The following is a 15816-nucleotide window of genomic DNA, read 5'->3' as shown; positions in this document are numbered from 1 at the left end:
GGGATTGTACACTCACTCAGAGCTTACAGTAACAAAGTGATAAAGAAAGATGTTTCTGTACTGTCTGGTTAACAATTGCACTGGGAGGGATTGTAGGCTCACTCAGACTTTACAGTAATAAAGTGATAAAGAAAGATGTGAATGTGTTGTCTGGTTAACAATTGCACTGGGAGGGATTGTGGACTCACTCAGAGTTTACAGTAATAAAGTGATAAAGAAAGATGTGAGTGTGTTGTCTGGTTAACAATTGCACTGGGAGGGATTGTAGGCTCACTCAGACTTTACAGTAATAAAGTGATAAAGAAAGATGTGAGTGGATTGTCTGGTTAAAAATTGCACTGGGAGGGATTGTAGGCTCACTCAGAGTTTACAGCAGGAAAGTGATAAAGAAAGATGTGAGTGTATTGTCTGGTTAACAATTGCGCTGGGAGGGATTGTCGGCTCACTCAGAGTTTACAGTAATAAAGTGATAAAGAAAGATGTGAGTGGATTGTCTGGTTAAAAATTGCACTGGGAGGGATTGTCGGCTCACTCAGAGTTTACAGTAATAAAGTGATAAAGAAAGATGTGAGTGTATTGTCTGGTTAACAATTGCACTGGGAGGGATTGTAGACTCACTCAGAGTTTACAGCAATAAAGTGATAAAGAAAGATGTGAGTGTATTGTCTGGTTAACAATTGCACTGGGAGGGATTGTAGACTCACTCAGAGTTTACTGTAATAAAGTGATAAAGAAAGATGTGAGTGTATTGTCTGGTTAACAATTGCACTCGGAGGGATTGTGGGCTCACTCAGAGTTTACAGTAATAAAGTGATAAAGAAAGATGTGAGTGTATTGTCTGGTTAACAATTGCACTGGGTGGGATTGTAGACTCACTCAGAGTTTACTGTAATAAAGTGATAAAGAAAGATGTGAGTGTATTGTCTGGTTAACAATTGCACTCGGAGGGATTGTAGACTCACTCAGACTTTACAGTAATAAAGTGACAAAGAAAGATGTGAGTTTATGTCTGGTAACAATTGCACTGGGAGGGATTGTAGACTCCCTCAGAGTTTACAGTAATAAAGTGATAAAGAAAGATGTGAGTGTGTTGTCTGGTTAACAATTGCACTGGGAGGGATTGTGGACTCACTCAGAGTTTACAGTAATAAAGTGATAAAGAAAGATGTGAGTGTATTGTCTGGTTAACAATTGCACTGGGAGGGATTGTACACTCACTCAGAGCTTACAGTAACAAAGTGATAAAGAAAGATGTTTCTGTATTGTCTGGTTAACAATTGCACTGGGAGGGATTGTAGGCTCACTCAGACTTTACAGTAATAAAGTGATAAAGAAAGATGTGAATGTGTTGTCTGGTTAACAATTGCACTGGGAGGGATTGTGGACTCACTCAGAGTTTACAGTAATAAAGTGATAAAGAAAGATGTGAGTGTGTTGTCTGGTTAACAATTGCACTGGGAGGGATTGTAGGCTCACTCAGACTTTACAGTAATAAAGTGATAAAGAAAGATGTGAATGTGTTGTCTGGTTAACAATTGCACTGGGAGGGATTGTGGACTCACTCAGAGTTTACAGTAATAAAGTAATAAAGAAAGATGTGAGTGTATTGTCTGGTTAACAATTGCACTGGGAGGGATTGTACACTCACTCAGAGTTTACAGTAAAAAAGTGAAAAAGAAAGATGTGAGTTTATGTCTGGTAACAATTGCACTCGGAGGGATTGTAGACTCACTCAGAGTTTACAGTAATAAAGTGATAAAGAAAGATGCGAGTGTATTGTCTGGTTAACAATTGCACTGGGAGGGATTGTAGACTCACTCAGAGTTTACAGTAATAAAGTGATAAAGAAAGATGTGAGTGTATTGTCTGGTTAACAATTGCACTGGGAGGGATTGTAGACTCACTCAGAGTTTACAGTAATAAAGAGATAAAGAAAGATGTGTATGTATTGTCTGGTTAACAATTGCACTGGGAGGGATTGTAGACTCACTCAGAGTTTACAGCAATAAAGTCATAAAGAAAGATGTGAGTGCATTGTCTGGTTAACAATTGCACTCGGAGGGATTGTAGACTCACTCAGAGTTTACAGTAATAAAGTGATAAAGAAAGATGTGTATGTATTGTCTGGTTAACAATTGCACTGGGAGGGATTGTAGACTCACTCAGAGTTTACAGCAATAAAGTCATAAAGAAAGATGTGAGTGCATTGTCTGGTTAACAATTGCACTGGGAGGGATTGTAGACTCACTCAGAGTTTACAGTAATAAAGTGATAAAGAAAGATGTGAGTGTATTGTCTGGTTAATAATTGCACTGGGAGGGATTGTAGACTCACTCAGAGTTTACAGTGATAAAGTGATAAAGAAAGATGTGAGTGTATTGTCTGGTTAACAATTGCACTGGGAGGGATTGTAGACTCATTCAGAGTTTACAGTGATAAAGTGATAAAGAAAGATGTGCATGTATTGTCTGGTTAACAATTGCACTGGGAGGGATTGTAGACTCACTCAGAGTTTACAGTAATAAAGTGATAAAGAAAGATGTGAGTGTATTGTCTGGTTAACAATTGCACTGGGAGGGATTGTAGACTCACTCAGAGTTTACAGTGATAAAGTGATAAAGAAAGTTGTGAGTGTATTGTCTGGTTAACAATTGCACTGGGAGGGATTGTAGACTCACTCAGAGTTTACAGTAATAAAGTGATAAAGAAAGTTGTGAGTGTATTGTCTGGTTAACAATTGCACTGGGAGGGATTGTAGACTCACTCAGAGTTTACAGTGATAAAGTGATAAAGAAAGTTGTGAGTGTATTGTCTGGTTAACAATTGCACTGGGAGGGATTGTAGACTCACTCAGAGTTTACAGTAATAAATTGATAAAGAAAGTTGTGAGTGTATTGTCTGGTTAACAATTGCACTGGGAGGGATTTTAGACTCACTCAGAGTTTACTGTAATAAAGTGATAAAGAAAGATGTGAGTGTATTGTCTGGTTAACAATTGCACTCGGAGGGATTGTAGACTCACTCAGACTTTACAGTAATAAAGTGACAAAGAAAGATGTGAGTTTATGTCTGGTAACAATTGCACTGGGAGCGATTGTAGACTCACTCAGAGTTGACTGTAATAAAGTGATAAAGAAAGATGTGAACGTATTGTCTGGTTAACAATTGCACTGGGAGGGATTGTAGACTCACTCAGAGTTTACAGTAATAAAGTGATAAAGAAAGATGTGTATGTATTGTCTGGTTAACAATTGCACTGGGAGGGATTGTAGACTCACTCAGAGTTTACTGTAATAAAGTGATAAAGAAAGATGTGAGTGTATTGTCTGGTTAACAACTGCACTGGGAGGGATTGTAGACTCACTCAGACTTTACAGTAATAAAGTGATAAAGAAAGATGTGAATGTGTTGTCTGGTTAACAATTGCACCGGGAGGGATTGTAGACTCACTCAGAGTTTACAGTAATAAAGTGATAAAGAAAGATGTGAGTTTATGTCTGGTTAACAATTGCACTGGGAGGGATTGTACACTCACTCAGAGTTTACAGTAAAAAAGTGAAAAAGAAAGATGTGAGTTTATGTCTGGTAACAATTGCACTCGGAGGGATTGTAGACTCACTCAGAGTTTACAGTAATAAAGTGATAAAGAAAGATGTGAGTGTATTGTCTGGTTAACAATTGCACTGGGAGGGATTGTAGACTCAATCACAGTTTACAGTGATAAAGTGATAAAGAAAGATGTGAGTGTATTGTCTGGTTAACAATTGCACTGGGAGGGATTGTACACTCACTCAGAGTTTACAGTAAAAAAGTGAAAAAGAAAGATGCGAGTGTATTGTCTGGTTAACAATTGCACTGGGAGGGATTGTAGACTCACTCAGAGTTTACAGTAATAAAGTGATAAAGAAAGATGTGAGTGTATTGTCTGGTTAACAATTGCACTGGGAGGGATTGTAGACTCAATCACAGTTTACAGTGATAAAGTGATAAAGAAAGATGTGAGTGTATTGTCTGGTTAACAATTGCACTGGGAGGGATTGTAGACTCACTCAGAGTTTACAGTGATAAAGTGATAAAGAAAGTTGTGAGTGTATTGTCTGGTTAACAATTGCACTGGGAGGGATTGTAGACTCACTCAGAGTTTACAGTAATAAAGTGATAAAGAAAGTTGTGAGTGTATTGTCTGGTTAACAATTGCACTGGGAGGGATTGTAGACTCACTCAGAGTTTACAGTGATAAAGTGATAAAGAAAGTTGTGAGTGTATTGTCTGGTTAACAATTGCACTGGGAGGGATTGTAGACTCACTCAGAGTTTACAGTAATAAAGTGATAAAGAAAGTTGTGAGTGTATTGTCTGGTTAACAATTGCACGGGGAGGGATTGTAGACTCACTCAGAGTTTACAGTGATAAAGTGAAAAAGAAAGATGTGAGTGTATTGTCTGGTTAACAATTGCACTGGGAGGGATTGTAGACTCACTCAGAGTTTACAGTGATAAAGTGATAAAGAAAGTTGTGAGTGTATTGTCTGGTTAACAATTGCACTGGGAGGGATTGTAGACTCACTCAGAGTTTACAGTAATAAAGTGATAAAGAAAGATGTGTATGTATTGTCTGGTTAACAATTGCACTGGGAGGGATTGTAGACTCACTCACAGTTTACAGTGATAAAGTGATAAAAAAAGATGTGAGTGTATTGTCTGGTTAACAATTGCACTGGGATGGATTGTAGACTCACTCAGAGTTTACAGTGATAAAGTGATAAAGAAAGATGTGAGTGTATTGTCTGGTTAACAATTGCACTGGGAGGGATTGTACACTCACTCAGAGTTTACAGTAATAAAGTGATAAAGAAAGATGTGTCTGTATTGTCTGGTTAACAATTGCACTGGGAGGGATTGTAGGCTCACTCAGAGTTTACAGCAATAAAGTGATAAAGAAAGATGTGAGTGTATTGTCTGGTTAACAATTGCACTGGGAAGGATTGTAGACTCACTCAGAGTTTACTGTAATAAAGTGATAAAGAAAGATGTGAGTGTATTGTCTGGTTAACAATTGCACTCGGAGGGATTGTGGGCTCACTCAGAGTTTACAGTAATAAAGTGATAAAGAAAGATGTGAGTGTATTGTCTGGTTAACAATTGCACTGGGAGGGATTGTCGGCTCACTCAGAGTTTACAGTAATAAAGTGATAAAGAAAGATGTGAGTGGATTGTCTGGTTAAAAATTGCACTGGGAGGGATTGTCGGCTCACTCAGAGTTTACAGTAATAAAGTGATAAAGAAAGATGTGAGTGTATTGTCTGGTTAACAATTGCACTGGGAGGGATTGTAGACTCACTCAGAGTTTACAGCAATAAAGTGATAAAGAAAGATGTGAGTGTATTGTCTGGTTAACAATTGCACTGGGAGGGATTGTAGACTCACTCAGAGTTTACTGTAATAAAGAGATAAAGAAAGATGTGAGTGTATTGTCTGGTTAACAATTGCACTCGGAGGGATTGTGGGCTCACTCAGAGTTTACAGTAATAAAGTGATAAAGAAAGATGTGAGTGTATTGTCTGGTTAACAATTGCACTATGTGGGATTGTAGACTCACTCAGAGTTTACTGTAATAAAGTGATAAAGAAAGATATGAATGTATTGTCTGGTTAACAATTGCACTCGGAGGGATTGTAGACTCACTCAGACTTTACAGTAATAAAGTGACAAAGAAAGATGTGACTTTATGTCTGGTAACAATTGCACAGGGAGCGATTGTAGACTCACTCAGAGTTTACTGTAATAAAGTGATAAAGAAAGATGTGAACGTATTGTCTGGTTAACAATTGCACTGGGAGGGATTGTAGACTCACTCAGAGTTTACAGTAATAAAGTGATAAAGAAAGATGTGTATGTATTGTCTGGTTAACAATTGCACTGGGAGGGATTGTAGACTCACTCAGAGTTTACTGTAATAAAGTGATAAAGAAAGATGTGAACGTATTGTCTGGTTAACAATTGCACTGGGAGGGATTGTAGACTCACTCAGACTTTACAGTAATAAAGTGATAAAGAAAGATGTGAATGTGTTGTCTGGTTAACAATTGCACTGGGAGGGATTGTGGACTCACTCAGAGTTTACAGTAATAAAGTGATAAAGAAAGATGTGAGTGTATTGTCTGGTTAACAATTGCACTGGGAGGGATTGTACACTCACTCAGAGTTTACAGTAAAAAAGTGAAAAAGAAAGATGTGAGTTTATGTCTGGTAACAATTGCACTCGGAGGGATTGTAGACTCACTCAGAGTTTACAGTAATAAAGTGATAAAGAAAGATGCGAGTGTATTGTCTGGTTAACAATTGCACTGGGAGGGATTGTAGACGCACTCAGAGTTTACAGTAATAAAGTGATAAAGAAAGATGTGAGTGTATTGTCTGGTTAACAATTGCACTGGGAGGGATTGTAGACTCAATCACAGTTTACAGTGATAAAGTGATAAAGAAAGATGTGAGTGTATTGTCTGGTTAACAATTGCACTGGGAGGGATTGTAGACTCACTCAGAGTTTACAGTGATAAAGTGATAAAGAAAGTTGTGAGTGTATTGTCTGGTTAACAATTGCACTGGGAGGGATTGTAGACTCACTCAGAGTTTACAGTAATAAAGTGATAAAGAAAGTTGTGAGTGTATTGTCTGGTTAACAATTGCACGGGGAGGGATTGTAGACTCACTCAGAGTTTACAGTGATAAAGTGATAAAGAAAGATGTGAGTGTATTGTCTGGTTAACAATTGCACTGGGAGGGATTGTAGACTCACTCAGAGTTTACAGTGATAAAGTGATAAAGAAAGTTGTGAGTGTATTGTCTGGTTAACAATTGCACTGGGAGGGATTGTAGACTCACTCAGAGTTTACAGTAATAAAGTGATAAAGAAAGATGTGAGTGTATTGTCTGGTTAACAATTGCACTGGGAGGGATTGTAGACTCACTCAGACTTTACAGTAATAAAGTGATAAAGAAAGATGTGAATGTGTTGTCTGGTTAACAATTGCACTGGGAGGGATTGTGGACTCACTCAGAGTTTACAGTAATAAAGTGATAAAGAAAGATGTGAGTGTATTGTCTGGTTAACAATTGCACTGGGAGGGATTGTACACTCACTCAGAGTTTACAGTAAAAAAGTGAAAAAGAAAGATGTGAGTTTATGTCTGGTAACAATTGCACTCGGAGGGATTGTAGACTCACTCACAGTTTACAGTAATAAAGTGATAAAGAAAGATGCGAGTGTATTGTCTGGTTAACAATTGCACTGGGAGGGATTGAAGACTCACTCAGAGTTTACAGTAATAAAGTGATAAAGAAAGATGTGAGTGTATTGTCTGGTTAACAATTGCACTGGGAGGGATTGTAGACTCACTCAGAGTTTACAGTAATAAAGTGATAAAGAAAGATGTGTATGTATTGTCTGGTTAACAATTGCACTGGGAGGGATTGTAGACTCACTCAGAGTTTACTGTAATAAAGTGATAAAGAAAGATGTGAGTGTATTGTCTGGTTAACAATTGCACTGGGAGGGATTGTAGAGTCACTCAGACTTTACAGTAATAAAGTGATAAAGAAAGATGTGAATGTGTTGTCTGGTTAACAATTGCACAGGGAGGGATTGTGGACTCACTCAGAGTTTACAGTAAAAAAGTGAAAAAGAAAGATGTGAGTTTATGTCTGGTAACAATTGCACTGGGAGGGATTGTAGACTCACTCAGAGTTTACAGCAATAAAGTGATAAAGAAAGATGTGAGTGTATTGTCTGGTTAACAATTGCACTGGGAGGGATTGTAGACTCACTCAGAGTTTACTGTAATAAAGTGATAAAGAAAGATGTGAGTGTATTGTCTGGTTAACAATTGCACTCGGAGGGATTGTGGGCTCACTCAGAGTTTACAGTAATAAAGTGATAAAGAAAGATGTGAGTGTATTGTCTGGTTAACAATTGCACTATGTGGGATTGTAGACTCACTCAGAGATAACTGTAATAAAGTGATAAAGAAAGATATGAATGTATTGTCTGGTTAACAATTGCACTCGGAGGGATTGTAGACTCACTCAGACTTTACAGTAATAAAGTGACAAAGAAAGATGTGAGTTTATGTCTGGTAACAATTGCACTGGGAGCGATTGTAGACTCACTCAGAGTTTACTGTAATAAAGTGATAAAGAAAGATGTGAACGTATTGTCTGGTTAACAATTGCACTGGGAGGGATTGTAGACTCACTCAGAGTTTACAGTAATAAAGTGATAAAGAAAGATGTGTATGTATTGTCTGGTTAACAATTGCACTGGGAGGGATTGTAGACTCACTCAGAGTTTACTGTAATAAAGTGATAAAGAAAGATGTGAACGTATTGTCTGGTTAACAATTGCACTGGGAGGGATTGTAGACTCACTCAGACTTTACAGTAATAAAGTGATAAAGAAAGATGTGAATGTGTTGTCTGGTTAACAATTGCACTGGGAGGGATTGTGGACTCACTCAGAGTTTACAGTAATAAAGTGATAAAGAAAGATGTGAGTGTATTGTCTGGTTAACAATTGCACTGGGAGGGATTGTACACTCACTCAGAGTTTACAGTAAAAAAGTGAAAAAGAAAGATGTGAGTTTATGTCTGGTAACAATTGCACTCGGAGGGATTGTAGACTCACTCAGAGTTTACAGTAATAAAGTGATAAAGAAAGATGCGAGTGTATTGTCTGGTTAACAATTGCACTGGGAGGGATTGTAGACGCACTCAGAGTTTACAGTAATAAAGTGATAAAGAAAGATGTGAGTGTATTGTCTGGTTAACAATTGCACTCGGAGGGATTGTAGACTCAATCACAGTTTACAGTGATAAAGTGATAAAGAAAGATGTGAGTGTATTGTCTGGTTAACAATTGCACTGGGAGGGATTGTAGACTCACTCAGAGTTTACAGTGATAAAGTGATAAAGAAAGTTGTGAGTGTATTGTCTGGTTAACAATTGCACTGGGAGGGATTGTAGACTCACTCAGAGTTTACAGTAATAAAGTGATAAAGAAAGTTGTGAGTGTATTGTCTGGTTAACAATTGCACGGGGAGGGATTGTAGACTCACTCAGAGTTTACAGTGATAAAGTGATAAAGAAAGATGTGAGTGTATTGTCTGGTTAACAATTGCACTGGGAGGGATTGTAGACTCACTCAGAGTTTACAGTGATAAAGTGATAAAGAAAGTTGTGAGTGTATTGTCTGGTTAACAATTGCACTGGGAGGGATTGTAGACTCACTCAGAGTTTACAGTAATAAAGTGATAAAGAAAGATGTGAGTGTATTGTCTGGTTAACAATTGCACTGGGAGGGATTGTAGACTCACTCAGACTTTACAGTAATAAAGTGATAAAGAAAGATGTGAATGTGTTGTCTGGTTATCAATTGCACTGGGAGGGATTGTGGACTCACTCAGAGTTTACAGTAATAAAGTGATAAAGAAAGATGTGAGTGTATTGTCTGGTTAACAATTGCACTGGGAGGGATTGTACACTCACTCAAAGTATACAGTAAAAAAGTGAAAAAGAAAGATGTGAGTTTATGTCTGGTAACAATTGCACTCGGAGGGATTGTAGACTCACTCAGAGTTTACAGTAATAAAGTGATAAAGAAAGATGCGAGTGTATTGTCTGGTTAACAATTGCACTGGGAGGGATTGTAGACTCACTCAGAGTTTACAGTAATAAAGTGATAAAGAAAGATGTGTATGTATTGTCTGGTTAACAATTGCACTGGGAGGGTTTGTAGACTCACTCAGAGTTTACTGTAATAAAGTGATAAAGAAAGATGTGAGTGTATTGTCTGGTTAACAATTGCACTGGGAGGGATTGTAGAGTCACTCAGACTTTACAGTAATAAAGTGATAAAGAAAGATGTGAATGTGTTGTCTGGTTAACAATTGCACTGGGAGGGATTGTGGACTCACTCAGAGTTTACAGTAATAAAGTGATAAAGAAAGATGTGAGTGTATTGTCTGGTTAACAATTGCACTGGGAGGGATTGTACACTCACTCAGAGTTTACAGTAAAAAAGTGAAAAAGAAAGATGTGAGTTTATGTCTGGTAACAATTGCACTCGGAGGGATTGTAGACTCACTCAGAGTTTACAGTAATAAAGTGATAAAGAAAGATGTGAGTGTATTGTCTGGTTAACAATTGCACTGGGAGGGATTGTAGACTCAATCACAGTTTACAGTGATAAAGTGATAAAGAAAGATGTGAGTGTATTGTCTGGTTAACAATTGCACTGGGAGGGATTGTAGACTCACTCAGAGTTTACAGTAATAAAGTGATAAAGAAAGATGTGAGTTTATGTCTGGTAACAATTGCACTGGGAGGGATTGTAGACTCACTCAGAGTTTACAGTAATAAAGTGATAAAGAAAGATGTGAGTGTATTGTCTGGTTAACAATTGCACTCGGAGGGATTGTAGACTCACTCAGAGTTTACTGTAATAAAGTGATAAAGAAAGATGTGAATGTGTTGTCTGGTTAACAATTGCACTGGGAAGGATTGTGGACTCACTCAGAGTTTACAGTAATAAAGTGATAAAGAAAGATGTGAGTGTATTGTCTGGTTAACAATTGCACTGTGAGGGATTGTACACTTACTCAGAGCTTACAGTAATAAAGTGATAAAGAAAGATGTGTCTGTATTGTCTGGTTAACAATTGCACTGGGAGGGATTGTAGGCTCACTCAGGCTTTACAGTAATAAAGTGATAAAGAAAGATGTGAATGTGTTGTCTGGTTAACAATTGCACTGGGAGGGATTGTGGACTCACTCAGAGTTTACAGTAATAAAGTGATAAAGAAAGATGTGAGTGTATTGTCTGGTTAACAATTGCACTGGGAGGGATTGTACACTCACTCAGAGTTTACAGTAAAAAAGTGAAAAAGAAAGATGTGAGTTTATGTCTGGTAACAATTGCACTCGGAGGGATTGTAGACTCACTCAGAGTTTACAGTAATAAAGTGATAAAGAAAGATGCGAGTGTATTGTCTGGTTAACAATTGCACTGGGAGGGATTGTAGACTCACTCAGAGTTTACAGTAATAAAGTGATAAAGAAAGATGTGTATGTATTGTCTGGTTAACAATTGCACTGGGAGGGATTGTAGACTCACTCAGAGTTTACTGTAATAAAGTGATAAAGAAAGATGTGAGTGTATTGTCTGGTTAACAATTGCACTGGGAGGGATTGTAGACTCACTCAGACTTTACAGTAATAAAGTGATAAAGAAAGATGTGAATGTGTTGTCTGGTTAACAATTGCACTGGGAGGGATTGTGGACTCACTCAGAGTTTACAGTAATAAAGTGATAAAGAAAGATGTGTATGTATTGTCTGGTTAACAATTGCACTGGGAGGGATTGTAGACTCACTCAGAGTTTACTGTAATAAAGTGATAAAGAAAGATGTGAGTGTATTGTCTGGTTAACAATTGCACTGGGAGGGATTGTAGACTCACTCAGACTTTACAGTAATAAAGTGATAAAGAAAGATGTGAATGTGTTGTCTGGTTAACAATTGCACTGGGAGGGATTGTGGACTCACTCAGAGTTTACAGTAAAAAAGTGAAAAAGAAAGATGTGAGTTTATATCTGGTAACAATTGCACTCGGAGGGATTGTAGACTCACTCAGAGTTTACAGTAATAAAGTGATAAAGAAAGATGCGAGTGTATTGTCTGGTTAACAATTGCACTGGGAGGGATTGTAGACTCACTCAGAGTTTACAGTAATAAAGTGATAAAGAAAGATGTGAGTGTATTGTCTGGTTAACAATTGCACTGGGAGGGATTGTAGACTCACTCAGAGTTTACAGTAATAAAGTGATAAAGAAAGATGTGAGTGTATTGTCTGGTTAACAATTGCACTGGGAGGGATTGTAGACTCAATCACAGTTTACAGTGATAAAGTGATAAAGAAAGTTGTGAGTGTATTGTCTGGTTAACAATTGCACAGGGAGGGATTGTAGACTCACTCAGAGTTTACAGTAATAAAGTGATAAAGAAAGATGCGAGTGGATTGTCTGGTTAACAATTGCACTGGGAGGGATTGTAGACTCACTCAGAGTTTACAGTAATAAAGTGATAAAGAAAGATGTGAGTGTATTGTCTGGTTAACAATTGCACTGGGAGGGATTGTAGACTCAATCACAGTTTACAGTGATAAAGTGATAAAGAAAGATGTGAGTGTATTGTCTGGTTAACAATTGCACTGGGAGGGATTGTAGGCTCACTCAGGCTTTACAGTAATAAAGTGATAAAGAAAGATGTGAATGTGTTGTCTGGTTAACAATTGCACTGGGAGGGATTGTGGACTCACTCAGAGTTTACAGTAATAAACTGATAAAGAAAGATGTGAGTGTATTGTCTGGTTAACAATTGCACTGGGAGGGATTGTACACTCACTCAGAGTTTACAGTAAAAAAGTGAAAAAGAAAGATGTGAGTTTATGTCTGGTAACAATTGCACTCGGAGGGATTGTAGACTCACTCAGAGTTTACAGTAATAAAGTGATAAAGAAAGATGCGAGTGTATTGTCTGGTTAACAATTGCACTGGGAGGGATTGTAGACTCACTCAGAATTTACAGTAATAAAGTGATAAAGAAAGATGTGAGTGTATTGTCTGGTTAACAATTGCACTGGGAGGGATTGTAGACTCACTCAGGGTTTACAGTAATAAAGTGATAAAGAAAGATGTGTATGTATTGTCTGGTTAACAATTGCACTGGGAGGGATTGTAGACTCACTCAGAGTTTACAGTAATAAAGTGATAAAGAAAGATGTGAGTGTATTGTCTGGTTAACAATTGCACTGGGAGGGATTGTACACTCACTCAGAGTTTACAGTAAAAAAGTGAAAAAGAAAGATGTGAGTTTATATCTGGTAACAATTGCCCTCGGAGGGATTGTAGACTCACTCAGAGTTTACAGTAATAAAGTGATAAAGAAAGATGCGAGTGTATTGTCTGGTTAACAATTGCACTGGGAGGGATTGTAGACTCACTCAGAGTTTACAGTAATAAAGTGATAAAGAAAGATGTGAGTGTATTGTCTGGTTAACAATTGCACTGGGAGGGATTGTAGACTCAATCACAGTTTACAGTGATAAAGTGATGAAGAAAGATGTGAGTGTATTGTCTGGTTAACAATTGCACTGGGAGGGATTGTGGACTCACTCAGAGTTTACAGTAATAAAGTGATAAAGAAAGTTGTGAGTGTATTGTCTGGTTAACAATTGCACTGGGAGGGATTGTAGACTCACTCAGAGTTTACAGTGATAAAGTGATAAAGAAAGTTGTGAGTGTATTGTCTGGTTAACAATTGCACTGGGAGGGATTGTGGACTCACTCAGAGTTTACAGGAATAAAGTGATAAAAAAAGATGTGTCTGTATTGTCTGGTTAACAATTGCACTGGGAGGGATTGTGGACTCACTCAGAGTTTACAGTAATAAAGTGATAAAGAAAGATGTGAGTGTATTGTCTGGTTAACAATTGCACTGGGAGGGATTGTACACTCACTCAGAGTTTACAGTAAAAAAGTGAAAAAGAAAGATGTGAGTTTATGTCTGGTAACAGTTGCACTCGGAGGGATTGTAGACTCACTCAGAGTTTACAGTAATAAAGTGATAAAGAAAGGTGCGAGTGTATTGTCTGGTTAACAATTGCACTGGGAGGGATTGTAGACTCACTCAGAGTTTACAGTAATAAAGTGATAAAGAAAGATGTGAGTGTATTGTCTGGTTAACAATTGCACTGGGAGGGATTGTAGACTCACTCAGAGTTTACAGTAATAAAGTGATAAAGAAAGATGTGTATGTATTGTCTGGTTAACAATTGCACTGGGATGGATTGTAGACTCACTCAGAGTTTACTGTAATAAAGTGATAAAGAAAGATGTGAGTGTATTGTCTGGTTAACAATTGCACTGGGAGGGATTGTAGACTCACTCAGAGTTTACAGTAATAAAGTGATAAAGAAAGATGTGTATGTATTGTCTGGTTAACAATTGCACTGGGATGGATTGTAGACTCACTCAGAGTTTACTGTAATAAAGTGATAAAGAAAGTTGTGAGTGTATTGTCTGGTTAACAATTGCTTTGGGAGGGACTGTAGACTCACTCAGACTTTACAGTCATAAAGTGATAAAGAAAGATGTGAGTGTATTGTCTGGTTAACAATTGCACTGGGAGGGATTGTGGACTCACTCAGAGTTTACAGTAATAAAGTGATAAAGAAAGATGTGAGTGTATTGTCTGGTTAACAATTGCACTGGGAGGGATTGTACACTCACTCAGAGTTTACAGTAAAAAAGTGAAAAAGAAAGATGTGAGTTTATATCTGGTAACAATTGCACTCGGAGGGATTGTAGACTCACTCAGTGTTTACAGTAATAATGTGATAAAGAAAGATGCGAGTGTATTGTCTGGTTAACAATTGCACTGGGAGGGATTGTAGACTCACTCAGAGTTTACAGTAATAAAGTGATAAAGAAAGATGTGAGTGTATTGTCTGGTTAACAATTGCACTGGGAGGGATTGTAGACTCAATCACAGTTTACAGTAATAAAGTGATAAAGAAAGATGTGAGTGTATTGTCTGGTTAACAATTGCACTGGGAGGGATTGTAGACTCACTCAGAGTTTACAGTGATAAAGTGATAAAGAAAGTTGTGAGTGTATTGTCTGGTTAACAATTGCACTGGGAGGGATTGTAGACTCACTCAGAGTTTACAGTAATAAAGTGATAAAGAAAGTTGTGAGTGTATTGTCTGGTTAACAATTGCACTGGGAGGGATTGTAGACTCACTCAGAGTTTACAGTGATAAAGTGATAAAGAAAGATGTGAGTGTATTGTCTGGTTAACAATTGCACTGGGAGGGATTGTAGACTCACTCAGAGTTTACAGTGATAAAGTGATAAAGAAAGTTGTGAGTGTATTGTCTGGTTAACAATTGCACTGGGAGGGATTGTAGACTCACTCAGAGTTTACAGTAATAAAGTGATAAAGAAAGTTGTGAGTGCATTGTCTGGTTAACAATTGCACTGGGAGGGATTGTAGACTCACTCAGAGTTTACAGTGATAAAGTGATAACGAAAGTTGTGAGTGTATTGTCTGGTTAACAATTGCACTGGGAGGGATTGTAGACTCACTCAGAGTTTACAGTAATAAAGTGATAAAGAAAGATGTGAGTGTATTGTCTGGTTAACAATTGCACTGGGAGGGATTGTAGACTCACTCACAGTTTACAGTGATAAAGTGATAAAGAAAGATGTGAGTGTATTGTCTGGTTAACAATTGCACTGGGATGGATTGTAGACTCACTCAGAGTTTACAGTGATAAAGTGATAAAGAAAGATGTGAGTGTATTGTCTGGTTAACAATTGCACTGGGAGGGATTGTACACTCACTCAGAGTTTACAGTGATAAAGTGATAAAGAAAGATGTGTGTGTATTGTCTGGTTAACAATTGCACTGGGATGGATTGTAGACTCACTCAGAGTTTACAGTGATAAAGTGATAAAGAAAGATGTGAGTGTATTGTCTGGTTAACAATTGCACTGGGAGGGATTGTAGACTCACTCAGAGTTTACTGTAATAAAGTGATAAAGAAAGATGTGAGTGTATTGTCTGGTTAACAATTGCACTCGGAGGGATTGTAGACTCACTCAGACTTTACAGTAATAAAGTGACAAAGAAAGATGTGAGTTTATGTCTGGTAACAATTGCACTGGGAGGGATTGTAGACTCACTCAGAGTTTACAGTAAT

The sequence above is a fragment of the Heterodontus francisci genome, chromosome 4 (genome assembly GCF_036365525.1).
Source record: "Heterodontus francisci isolate sHetFra1 chromosome 4, sHetFra1.hap1, whole genome shotgun sequence".
NCBI classification, from domain to species: Eukaryota; Metazoa; Chordata; class Chondrichthyes; order Heterodontiformes; family Heterodontidae; genus Heterodontus; species Heterodontus francisci.
Note: the sequence above shows the minus strand (reverse complement) of the source record.